Source organism: Dendronephthya gigantea, unplaced genomic scaffold, assembly GCF_004324835.1.
Source record: "Dendronephthya gigantea isolate DGI-Jeju-01 unplaced genomic scaffold, DenGig_1.0 000056F, whole genome shotgun sequence".
NCBI lineage: Eukaryota > Metazoa > Cnidaria > Anthozoa > Malacalcyonacea > Nephtheidae > Dendronephthya > Dendronephthya gigantea.
Window position 1 is genome coordinate 1 of NW_021163066.1, and position 12,923 is coordinate 12,923.

A 12,923-nucleotide genomic window follows, 5' to 3' on the forward strand; every position below is an offset into this window, starting at 1 on the left:
AGTAGAATTGTTTAAACGTTGATTCAATGTTGTTTTATCAGAGTCTGATGTTAATTTTGTGTTTCAGATTGTTTTTGCCAATGTTTTGATCTGAAGGCTTAAAGAACCATTTTTACAATATTGGAGATATGTAGTGGAATAAATGCCTGGAAAGACAATTATTGTCTGACAATATAAACTATAAATTGAAACCGGAATGCAATGATAAGAAAGGGAAATATGGAATAAATGCCTGGAAATACAATATAAACTATAATTTTAAACTGGAATGCAATGATAAGAAAGGGAAATAAACTATTGCTAAGTCTAAAGAACCACTGAAGCTGAAGAATTGAGATACAACAATCTTTGACTGACTTTAGGTGTAAGACGTTCGCCCAGCTATTGTAGACCGCATGGAATCGATTCAAGTCCTTTAAAAATTTGTGAATCAAGATGAGAATGAACTTAGTGAATCTGTAATTGCTGCTATATGTTTTGGCTAAAATAAAAAAAACTGTTGTATGTCTCCAAAACAAAGGAGCTTATATTGATGATACCAAAAAGAACAGGAGTGTTTGACATCAGAAATACAAAGAATTCAGAGACAATTCACCTTTTAAAACGAAACCAAAAAACTAGAAGCAAAAAACAAATTGTGCTTCAAAACAAAACTAGAATGCACTGCTTTTAAAAGGTTGAAATATAGGAAAGGACAACTTTTTTCTAGGCGTTTAGTGATTCGTTTATTGTAACATCGCTCACGATGATGTTCGGAGTTGATCGGCATGTTGTCGTACATTATCATACCACGTGATCTGCTAAGATCACATGGTAATTATTGCCTATGAAACTAATCTCAACGTTAAAAAAAAATTTCTTTAGATTGGTGGCGATCGAAGGTGGACAGCAAGATCGAAGCTCAGCAAGATTGAAGATTGTTCGAAGAAGAAGGTGTTCGCCGTTGACTAAAAGGTGGGTTCCGGCGATTATATGCGTAATCTGCGGTTGCTTTGTCCGACCCCAGTAGGGGGACCGTTTGCCTAGAGCGTTTTGGTCCCCCGCACGCTGCTAGTTCCCACTTGTAGGCCTTTACACTAATCTACGGGAAGGCCGTAGGCCTTCCTTAAGGAGTACAGTGTAGCTGAGCCGAACCCTTTTTTTTCGTTGTATATAGGTTTATCTGAACAGCTAGTTGTCAAGATGAATGCGAAGACTCGCCCGGCCAAATTCAAAATGGCGATGCCAAAGAAAACCATCCACCTGGACCGTTCGCAGACCTTTCTGGGCAAGATTGTTGTGCTGTCTGGTCAAAGTTAAGTATTTTTACTTTTGATGTTGTGTGCTTCGGCTAATTGTTGGCCAGAAATGACAAAAAGCCATATACAATATGAAATATTCTGCGTACAAGGTTATCTAAAATTTCGAACTTAATTCTGCCTGCAATGATGATAATTTTTTACTGAAAATTTATGTCATGAGCAACTTCCGCACCTATAGACTGAAGCAGAACTGAACATTTTGTCATTAACGTTTATCTCAACAGCCAGTTATCAAGACGAACGTCAAGAGAACAGTTGAAATAGAAAATAGAAATCAGTTCAAGACTCGCCGCCGCCGAATTCAAAATGGCGATCCCATACACGTGGACCGTTCGCGGACCTTTCTGAGCAAGATTGTTGTGCTGTCTGGTCAAAGTTAAGTATTTTACTTTGATGTTTGTGTGCCTTCTGCTAATTGTCGGTCAGAAATAACAAAAAACCATATACAATATGAAATATTCTGCGTACAAGGTTATCTAAAGTTTCGAGATTAATTTTGCCTGCAATGATGATAATTTTTTACTGAAAATTTATGTCTTGAGCAATTTTCGTACCCATAGACTGAAGCAGAACTGAAGATTTTGTCATTAACGTTTATCTCAACAGCTAGTTATCAAGACGAACGTCAAGAGAACAGTTGAAATAGAAATCAGTTCAAGACTCGCCCGGCCGAATTCAAAATGGCGATGCCGAAGAAAACTATACACGTGGACCGTTCGCGGACCTTTCTGAGCAAGATTGTTGTGCTGTCTGGTCAAAGTTAAGTATTTTACTTTACTGTTTGTGTGCCTTCTGCTAAAACTAGACAATAATTAAGGTAGTTATAAATGCAATTTTATATTAATAATGTCTTATTATATTAAAGATTTTCCTTGGTCAACATTGGAAGTGAACAAGATTTCTGCACAGAGGTAATTCGATTGTTTCTTCTAAATTTATATTAGCCTTGCAGCTGAAAATCTTGTCACTACCTTGTAATACATATCAACTGCCTGGGTATGTATTTTGTTATTTCAATAGTATAAGAGGGAATTTGCTGCAACTAGGATCTTTTTCATGAAAATTGTCAGTGCGGTCACAATTTGGTTAAGATTGCTAAGTGAACTTTGTTTCTATACTCACTATGTGTCACCAGTAATAAATTCCTGTGGTGGTCTTGAAGTAAATATAGCAACCATAGTTATATATAGAAGGATGAAGTAACCATAGATTACCTAACCAAAAACTAGACAGTAATTAAGATAGTTGAAAATAGAATTTTATATTAATAATGTCTTTTTATATTCAAGATTTTTCTTGGACAAGAGTGCAACATTAACTGTGGATATGAACTTTACTTTCAAATGAACATTGGAAGTGAACAAGATTTCTGCACAGAGGTAATTCGATTGTTCCTTCAAAATTTATATTAGCCTTGCAGCTGAAATTCTTGTAGTGACTTTGTAATACATATCAACTGCCCGGATATATATTTTTTTATTTATTATAAGGGGGAATTTGCTGCAACTACGATCTTTTTCATGAAAATCGTCAGGCAATTTGTCTTAATAATAACTTCTTTATATATTCAAGATTTTCATTGATCAAGAGTGCAACCAGCCAATTAGCTGCTGTGGATATGGACTTTACTGTCAGAGGAAAATGGAAGTGAACAAGATTTTTGCAGAGGTAATTTGATTGTTCCTTCAAAATTTATATTAGCCTTGCAGCTGAAATTCTTGTAGTGACCTTGTAATATATCAACCGCCCAGATATATATTTTGTTATTTAGTATAAGGGGAATTTGCTGCAACTAGGATCTTCATGAAAATCGTCAGGCAGTCACAATTTTGTTAAGATTATAAAGTGAACTTTGCTTCTATACTCACTATGTGTCACCAGTAATAAATTCCTGTGCTGGTCTTTGAATAAATATAGCAACCATAGTTATATATAGAGGGATGAAGTAACCATAGAATACCTGACGAAAAACTAGACAGTAATTAAGATAGTTGAAAATGGAATTTTGTCTTAATAATAACTTCTTTATATATTCAAGATTTTCCTTGGTCAAGAGTGCACCAGCCACATTAGCTGCTGTAGATATGGACTTTACTGTCAGAGGAAAATTGGAAGTGAAAAGATTTTTGCAGAGGTAATTTGATTGTTTCTTCAAAATTTATATTAGCCTTGCAGCTGAAATTCTTGTAGTGACTTGTAATATATATGCCCGATATATATTTTGTTATTTATTATAAGGGGGAATTTGCTGCAACTAGGATCTTTTTCATGAAAATCGTCAGGCAGTCACAATTTTGTTAAGATTATAAAGTGAATTTTGCTTCTATACTCACTATGTGTCACCAGTAATAAATTCCTGTGCTGGTCTTTGAATAAATATAGCAACCATAGTTATATATAGAGGGATGAAGTAACCATAGAATACCTGACGAAAAAACTAGACAATAATTAAGATAGTTGAAAATGGAATTTTGTCTTAATAATAACTTCTTTATATATTCAAGATTTTCCTTGATCAAGAGTGCAACCAGCCACATTAGCTGCTGTGGTTATGGACTTTACTGTCAGAGGAAAATTGGAAGTGAAAAAGATTTTTGCAGAGGTAATTTGATTATTCCTTCAAAATTTCTATTAGCCTTGCAGCTGAAATTCTTGTAGTGACCTTGTAATATATATCAACCGCCCAGATATATATTTTGTTATTTAGTACAAGGGGGAATTTGCTGCAACTAGGATCTTCATGAAAATCGTCAGGCAGTCACAATTTTGTTAAGATTATAAAGTGAACTTTGCTTCTATACTCACTATGTGTCACCAGTAATAAATTCCTGTGCTGGTCTTTGAATAAATATAGCAACCATAGTTATATATAGAGGGATGAAGTAACCATAGAATACCTGACGAAAACTAGACAATAATTAAGATTGTTGAAAATGGAATTTTGTCTTAATAATAACTTCTTTATATATTCAAGATTTTCCTTGGTCAATTGAGCAACCAGCCACATTAGCTGCTGTAGATATGGACTTTACTGTCAGAGGAAAATTGGAAGTGAACAAAATTTTTGCAGAGGTAATTTGATTGTTCCTTCAAAATTTCTATTAGCCTTGCAGCTGAAATTCTTGTAGTGACTTTGTAATACATATCAACTGCCCGAATATATATTTTGTTATTTATTATAAGGGGGAATTTGCTGCAACTAGGATCTTTTTCATGAAAATCGTCAGGCAGTCACAATTTTGTTAAGATTATAAAGTGAACTTTGCTTCTATACTCACTATGTGTCACCAGTAATAAATTCCTGTGCTGGTCTTTGAATAAATATAGCAACCATAGTTATATATAGAGGGATGAAGTAACCATAGAATACCTGACGAAAAACTAGACAATAATTAAGATAGTTGAAAATGGAATTTTGTCGTAATAATAACTTCTTTATATATTCAAGATTTTCCTTGTCAAGAGTGCAACCAGCCACATTAGCTGCTGTGGATATGGACTTTACTGTCAGAGGAAAATTGGAAGTGAACAAGTTTTGCAGAGGTAATTTGATTGTTCCTTCAAAATTTATATTAGCCTGCAGCTGAAATTCTTGTAGTGACCTTTGTATATATATCAACCGCCCAGATATATATTTTGTTTTTACTATAAGGGGGAATTTGCTGCAACTAGGATCTCATGAAAATCGTCAGGCAGTCACAATTTTGTTAGATTATAAAGTGAACTTTGCTTCTATACTCACTATGTGTCACCAGTAATAAATTCCTGTGCTGGTCTTTGAATAAATATAGCAACCATAGTTATATATAGAGGGATGAAGTAACCATAGAATACCTGACGAAAAACTAGACAATAATTAAGATAGTTGAAAATGGAATTTTGTCTTAATAATAACTTCTTTATATATTCAAGATTTTCTTGGTCAAGAGCAACCAGCCACATTAGCTGCTGGATATGGACTTTACTGTCAGAGGAAAATTGGAAGTGAAAAAATTTTTGCAGAGGTAATTTGATTGTTCCTTCAAAATTCTATTAGCCTTGCAGCTGAAATTCTTGTAGTGACCTTGTAATACATATCAACCTGCCCGATATATTTTGTTATTTATTATAAGGGGGAATTTGCTGCAACTAGGATCTTCATGAAAATCGTCAGGCAGTCACAATTTTGTTAAGATTATAAAGTGAACTTTGCTTCTATACTCACTATGTGTCACCAGTAATAAATTCCTGTGCTGGTCTTTGAATAAATATAGCAACCATAGTTATATATAGAGGGATGAAGTAACCATAGAAACCTGACGAAAAACTAGACAATTTAAGATAGTTGAAAATGGAATTTTGTCTTAATAATAACTTCTTTATATATTGAAGATTTCCTTGGTCAAGAGACAACCAGCCACATTAGCTGCTGTGGATATGGACTTTACTGTCAGAGGAAAATTGGAAGTGAACAAGATTTTTGCAGAGGTAATTTGATTGTTCCTTCAAAATTTATATTAGCCTTGCAGCTGAAATTCTTGTAGTGACCTTGTAATACATATCAACGCCCAGATATATATTTTGTTATTTAGTATAAGGGGGAATTTGCTGCAACTAGGATCTTCATGAAAATGTCAGGCAGTCACAATTTTGTTAAGATTATAAAGTGAACTTTGCTTCTATACTCACTATGTGTAACCAGTAATAAATTCCTGTGCTGGTCTTTGAATAAATATAGCAACCATAGTTTATATAGAGGGATGAAGTAACCATAGAATACCTGACGAAAAACTAGACAATATTTAAGATAGTTGAAAATGGAATTTTGTCTTAATAATAACTTCTTTATATATTCAAGATTTTCCTTGGTCAAGAGTGCAACCAGCCACATTAGCTGCTGTGGATATGGACTTTACTGTCAGAGGAAAATTGGAAGTGAAAAAGATTTTTGCAGAGGTAATTTGATTGTTTTTCAAAATTTATATTAGCCTTGCAGCTGAAATTCTTGTAGTGACCTTGTATATATATCAACCGCCCAGATATATTTTTGTTATTTAGTATAAGGGGGAATTTGCTGCAACTAGGATCTTCATGAAATCGTCAGGCAGTCACAATTTTGTTAAGATTTATAAAGTGAACTTTGCTTCTATACTCACTATGTGTAACCAGTAATAAATTCCTGTGCTGGTCTTTGAATAAATATAGCAACCATAGTTATATATAGAGGGATGAAGTAACCATAGAATACCTGACGAAAAACTAGACAATAATTAAGATAGTTGAAAATGGAATTTTGTCTTAATAATAACTTCTTTATATATTCCAGATTTTCCTTGAATCAAGAGTGCAACCAGCCACGTTAGCTGCTGTGGATATGGACTTTACTGTCAGAGGAAAATTGGAAGTGAAAAAGATTTTTGCAGAGGTAATTTGGTTGTTCCTTCAAAATTTATATTAGCCTTGCAGCTGAAATTCTTGTAGTGACCTTGTAATATATATCAACCGCCCAGATATATATTTTGTTATTTAGTATAAGGGGGAATTTGCTTTAACTAGGATCTTTTTCATGAAAATCGTCAGGCAGTCACAATTTTGTTAAGATTATAAAGTGAACTTTGCTTCTATACTCACTATGTGTCACCAGTAATAATTCCTGTGCTGGTCTTTGAATAAATATAGCAACCATAGTTTATATAGAGGGATGAAGTAACCATAGATACCTGACGAAAAACTAGACAATAATTAAGATAGTTGAAAATGGAATTTGTCTTAATAATAACTTCTTATAATTCAAGATTTTCCTTGATCAAGAGTGCAACCAGATACGTTAGCTGCTGTGGATATGGACTTTACTGTCAGAGGAAAATTGGAAGTGAAAAAGATTTTTGCAGAGGTAATTTGGTTGTTCCTTCAAAATTTATATTAGCCTTGCAGCTGAAATTCTTGTAGTGACCTTGTAATATATATCAACCGCCCAGATATATATTTTGTTATTTAGTATAAGGGGGAATTTTGCAACTAGGATCTTCATGAAAATCTCAGGCAGTCACAATTTTGTTATGATTATAAAGTGAACTTTGCTTCTATACTCACTATGTGTCACCAGTAATAAATTCCTGTGCTGGTCTTGAATAAATATAGCAACCATAGTTATATTAGAAGGTGAAGTAACCATAGAATACCTGACGAAAAACAGACAATAATAAGATAGTTGAAAATGGAATTTTGTCTTAATAATAACTTCTTTATATATTCAAGATTTTCATTGATCAAGAGTGCAACCAGCCACATTAGCTGCTCTGGATATGGACTTTACTGTGAGAGGAAAATTGGAAGTGAACAAGATTTTTGCAGAGTAATTTTGATTGTTCTCAAAATTTCTATTAGCCTTGCAGCTGAAATTTTGTAGTGACCTTGTAATATATATCACCGCCCAGATATATATTTTGTATTAGTATAAGGGGGAATTTGCTGCAACTAGGATCTTCATTAAAATCGTCAGGCAGTCACAATTTTGTTAGGATTGCTAAGTGAACTTTGCTTCTATGCTCTCTATGTGGTCACCAATGATAAATTCCTGTGGTGGGCTTTGAATAAATATAGCATATTTATATAGAGGGATGAAGTAACCATAGAATGCCTGACCAAAAACTAGACAATAATTAAGATAGTTGAAAATGCAATTTTATATTAATCATTTGTTCTTGTAATATTCAAGATTTCCCTGGTCAAGAGTGCAACATGAGTCGTGGATATGAACTTTACTGTCAGATGTACATTGATTGAAAGTGAACAAGATCTGCACTGAGGTAATTTGATTTTGTCATGGATGGTCAGCATTTGATTTAAAAAACCACTACATTGTTGAGATGACAACAATAAATTGAAATTTGCTTCTATGGTCACCATGTGTGAAACCAATGATGAAACTTAATGCTATAACAGCTGAACAAGTCTGGCTGATTACTATAATTCCTGTGGTGGTCTTACAATAAATATCCATGAAAAAGACCAGCAATTACTATTTAAACTTGGGAGAAATTTTTCTGATTTCCATGTGATTTATATTCTGTAGTACTCAGAAGGGTGGTACCCAGTTTTTCTGTGTTCAAATTAAATAGTGACATATTTCTGGGTTGAATATATGCATGTGACACATTCTTTTTATTGAAAACAGCTAAATATAATTGGCATAAAACAAAATGCATTCACGAATGTATTGTCTATCCATGAAAGATGGCTAAAGTAAGATAATGAGTAATATCTTTAATAATGATGTCAGGTTGAAAAAACAACTTTTGCGTAAAAGGATTGATGAAATGCTTTTTCTCTTTAGAATGAATGAAGTTGAAGAAAGTTGAAAGGCACCCCAGAAGAACCTGAATTATTTTAGCCCTATCCTAGATTCATTGAATATTTTAGTGTGTGATAACATGTGTGAAATGTGATCAATTATGTGACAATTTTCTAAACTTGGATTTATAAAGAGAAAATTTTCTTTGTAATGTTTAAGAAGTAAACTTTTTTGTCTGGTGGTGTTGGTGTTTTGATTTTGCATGTTTTTCCCTGTGCTTCCTCACAATTGAAAATATTTTAGCAGTTGCTTTTGGCTTTTTCTCATACTTCTTTCTCTTTAATTTCTTCTTAGTATTAGTATTTTTTCTAAATATATTTCTCTTATTATTTTTTGATGAAATTCTTTTTTCTTTGGTGTTGAAGAAAGTTGAAAGGCACCCAGTTTCATTGATTAATATTTTTTAGTGTGAAATGTTATGAATAATGTGACAATTTTCAAAACTTGGATTTATAAATCTTTTTTCTTTGTAAAGTTTAAGAAATAAACCTTTTTCGTCTGATGGTGTTAGTGTTTTTATTTTGCAAGTTCTTCTGTGTGACTTGACAATTCTAAATTAAACCTCTATATTTTTTAGTATTTTTCTAAGTTAAACCTGTTAGTATTTTCTTCGATTGCTCTAGTTTTTTTTACTCTAGTTTTTTCTTCTATTTCTCTATTTTTTCTTTTATTTATCTAGTTTTTTTTCTATTTTCTCTTGTCTTTTATTCTCTAGTTTTTTTCTGTAGTTTTTCTAGTTAGTTTTCTTTCTCTGGTTTTTTCTTCTATTTCTCGAGTTTTTTTCTATTTATTTTTTTCTCTAGTTTTTTCCTAATGTTTTTTTCTTGTTTTTTCTCTAGTTTTTCTAGTTAGTCTAGTTAGTTTATTTTGCAAGTTCTTCTGTGTGACTTGACAATTCTAAGTTGAACCTCTTAATATTTTTTAGTATTTTTCTAAGTTAAACCTGTTAGTATTTTCTTCGATAGCTCTAGTTTTTTTTTCTCTAGTTTTTTCTTCTATTTCTCTATTTTTTCTTTTATTTATCTAGTTTTTTTTCTATTTTCTCATTGTCTTTATTCTCTAGTTTTTTTCTGTAGTTTTTCTAGTTAGTTTTTTCTTTCTCTTGGTTTTTTTTCTATTCTCGAGTTTTTTTCTATTTATTTTTTTCTCTAGTTTTTTCCTAATGTTTTTTTCTTGTTTTTTCTCTAGTTTTTCTAGTTAGTCTAGTTAGTTATTTGCAAGTTCTTCTGTGTGACTTGACAATTCTAAGTTGAACCTCTTAGTATTTTTTTAGTATTTTTCTAAATTAAATCTTTAGTATTCTTCGATAGCTCTAGTTTTTTTTTCTCTAGTTTTTCTTCTATTTCTCTATTTTTCTTTTATTATCTAGTTTTTTTCTATTTTCTCTTGTCTTTATTCTCTAGTTTTTTCTGTAGTTTTTCTAGTTAGTTTTCTTTCTCTGGTTTTTTCTTCTATTTCTCGAGTTTTTTTTCTATTTATTTTTTTTCTCTAGTTTTTTCCTAATGTTTTTCTTTGTTTTTTTCTCTAGTTTTCTAGTTAGTCTAGTTAGTTTATTTTGCAAGTTCTTCTGTGTGACTGACAATTCTAAGTTGAACCTCTTAGTATTTTTAGTATTTTCTAAATTAAATCTGTTAGTATTTTCTTCGATAGCTCTAGTTTTTTTTTCTTTAGTTTTTCTTCTATTTCTCTATTTTTTCTTTTATTTATCTAGTTTTTTCTATTTTCTCATGTCTTTTATTCTAGTTTTTTTGTGTAGTTTTCTAGTTAGTTTCTTTTCTCTGGTTTTTCTTCTTTTTCTCTAGTTTTTTTATTTTTACTTAGTTTTTTCTCTAGTTTTTTCCTAATGTTTCTTTCTTTTTTTCTCTAGTTTTCTAGTTAGTTTTCTTTTCTCTGGTTTTCTTCTATTTCTCGAGTTTTTTTTCTATTTTTCTACTTAGTGTTTTCTCTAGTTTTTTCTTAATGTTTTCTCTTGTTTGTTTTTCTAGTTAGTTTTTTTCGGTTTTTTCTTCTATTTCTCTAGTTTTTTTCTTTTTTCTCTTGTCTTTTATTCTCTAGTTTTTTTTCTAGTTTTTCTAGTTAGTTTTCTTTTCTCTGGTTTTTTCTTCTATTTTTCTAGTTTTTTCTATTTTCTGCTTAGTTTTTTTCTCTAGTTTCTTCTTAATGTTTTCTCTAAGTATTTTCTAAATGTTTTTTGAAAAGTTTTAGAAAAAACTTGATTTTGTCTTGTGTCTCTGGTTTATTTTCTATTTTTTCTTTTATATCTCTAGTTTATCTCTGAGATTTTTTTTACGAAAAAAGTATTATGTCTTGGGCTACCTGTGTCAAGCCAGACACAGGTAGCCCAAGATTGACACAGCTAGCCCAAGACAAAATACATCTTCGTAAAAAAATCTTAGAGAATTTCAAAAAAGTGAAAAAATTAAATTTTTCACTCTCGAGAAAATCACCCTGTCAAATTTTCGTGAAAAAAAATTAAGGTAAGTAAACATGAGTTTTTTAAAAGCGGGACATTGTTAAATTTTTTTAATTTTTTTCCCGACCGACGTTCTTCATTTTCAGGCTTTTTAGAAGATTCGTGTTTTTAGAACTCTTTTTTTTCTGTGCTTTTCTTTCAATTTTCAGGTACTTTTGAAGGCGATAGATTTTTTTTGGTTTTATATTTCAAATTTTTCCAATTTACTGTCTTTTGCAAAGGCCGAGAAGTATTTTAACTGTTTTAAAACATTCTAAGTCACACTGAAATTTTTAGGCTAATTTTGTTGCATTGCCAGGAGTTGAAGCATTAGTCCTCGGATTGAGAGACGAACGTCTTAACCATTAGACCACCGCATCATTTGTTGAAAGCTATTGTTCTTTATTTGACCTAATCCTTTTCGATAAAGTTTAAATTAAAGAATAATTTCGGTGGGAAAAATCGAACTTTTTTCAGGCAGGATTCGAACCTAGGTTCACAACCTGGTAGCCGGTAGTCTTAACCACTGGGCCACAGCATCATTTATCAATAGTTCTTGTTTTTTATTTACTAAATCCTATTCGAAGAATTTTAAATTAAATAGCAATTTAGGTGGGAAAAATTACACTTACCCTTCCAGGATTCTTAACCACTAGGCCACCGCATTGTGTGTTGATACGTGCCATAAAATAATACATTTCAATACTTAAAGGCAAAATTGACGACTTTTTCAATGTTCAAAAAACCAACCAATATGATATAAAATGAAAGATATTAGTCTTTGGAAGCCATTTTTAGCATTTAAGACAGTTTTTGAACCATTGATCAAAATAACCAAATATGCTCTAAAATGAAAGATATTAGTCTTAGGAAGCTATTTTTAGCATTTAAAACAGTTTTTAAATGTTCAAAAAGTCGTCAAAATTGACCAAAATGGTAAGGCTTACCCCTTACCATTTTATTCAATTTGACGACTTTTTCAACTTTTCAAAAACTGTTTTAAAATGCTAAAAATAGCTTCCTAAGACTAATATCTTTCATTTTAGAGCATTTTAGGACACTTTTTGAAAAGTTGAAAAAGTAATCAAAATGGCTTACCCCTTACCATTTTGGTCAATTTTGACAACTTTTTGAACTTTTCAAAAACTGTTTTAAAATCCTAAAAAAAGCTTCCTAAGACTAATATTTCATTTTAGAGCATTTTGAGACACTTTTTGAAAAGTTGAAAAAGTCGTCAAAATTGACCAAAATGGAAAGGCTTACCCCTTTGTTCAAAAACTGTTTTAAGATGCTGAAAATGGCTTCCTAAGACTAATATCGTTCAACTGAACTGTGTTGAACTGTATGAAAAACAGAACTGAACTGTGTGTGAACTGTACAAAAATCAGAACTGAACTTTGAGAAAACTATACAAATATCAGAACTGAACTGTGTGTGAACTGTACGAAAATCAGAACTGAACTGTGTAGAACTGAACAAAAATCAGAACTGAACTGTGTGTGAACTGTACGAAAATCAGAACTGAACAGTGTGTGAACTGTACGAAAATCAGAACTGAACTGTGTGAACTGTACGAAAATCAGAAACTGAACTGTGTAAACTGTACGAAAATCAGAACTGAACTGTGTGTAAAATGTACGAAAATCAGAACTGAAGTGTGAATGAACTATACAAAAATCAAAACTGAACAGTGTGTGAACTGTACGAAAATCAGAACTGAACTGTGTTGAACTGTACGAAATTTAGAACTGAACTGTGTGTGAACTGTACAAAAATCAGAATTGAACTGTGAGAGAACTGTACGAAATTCAGAATTGAACTGAGCGTGAACTGTACA

The 12,923-nt window shown here is 31.8% G+C and overlaps 4 long non-coding RNA genes across 7 annotated transcripts; all 4 read left to right on the forward strand.

Annotated features, from left to right (window-relative positions):
• Window positions 1-59: 59 nt before the first annotated feature.
• On the forward strand, window positions 60-1,565 carry LOC114529419. Of its 2 annotated transcripts, XR_003687617.1 has the most exons (4): window positions 60-362; window positions 865-954; window positions 1,157-1,294; window positions 1,526-1,565. It is a non-coding gene; the product is annotated as an uncharacterized LOC114529419 (long non-coding RNA). The 2 variants fall into 2 exon arrangements; XR_003687616.1 differs by lacking the exon at window positions 60-362 and having other exon boundaries at window positions 546-954.
• Window positions 1,566-2,170: 605 nt separating this feature from the next.
• Window positions 2,171-2,900, forward strand: LOC114529456. The gene is made up of 3 exons (XR_003687627.1): window positions 2,171-2,212; window positions 2,591-2,680; window positions 2,874-2,900. It is a non-coding gene; the product is annotated as an uncharacterized LOC114529456 (long non-coding RNA).
• A 39-nt stretch (window positions 2,901-2,939) lies between these two features.
• On the forward strand, window positions 2,940-7,573 carry LOC114529455. 3 transcript variants are annotated; one of them, XR_003687625.1, is made up of 4 exons: window positions 3,862-3,903; window positions 4,276-4,373; window positions 7,076-7,173; window positions 7,539-7,573. It is a non-coding gene; the product is annotated as an uncharacterized LOC114529455 (long non-coding RNA). The 3 variants fall into 3 exon arrangements; XR_003687626.1 differs by lacking the exons at window positions 3,862-3,903; window positions 7,076-7,173; window positions 7,539-7,573 and adding exons at window positions 2,940-2,969; window positions 6,139-6,172; XR_003687624.1 differs by lacking the exons at window positions 7,076-7,173; window positions 7,539-7,573 and adding an exon at window positions 6,139-6,172.
• An 886-nt stretch (window positions 7,574-8,459) lies between these two features.
• On the forward strand, window positions 8,460-8,815 carry LOC114529491. Its single transcript, XR_003687630.1, has 2 exons — window positions 8,460-8,525; window positions 8,617-8,815. It is a non-coding gene; the product is annotated as an uncharacterized LOC114529491 (long non-coding RNA).
• Window positions 8,816-12,923: the final 4,108 nt, after the last annotated feature.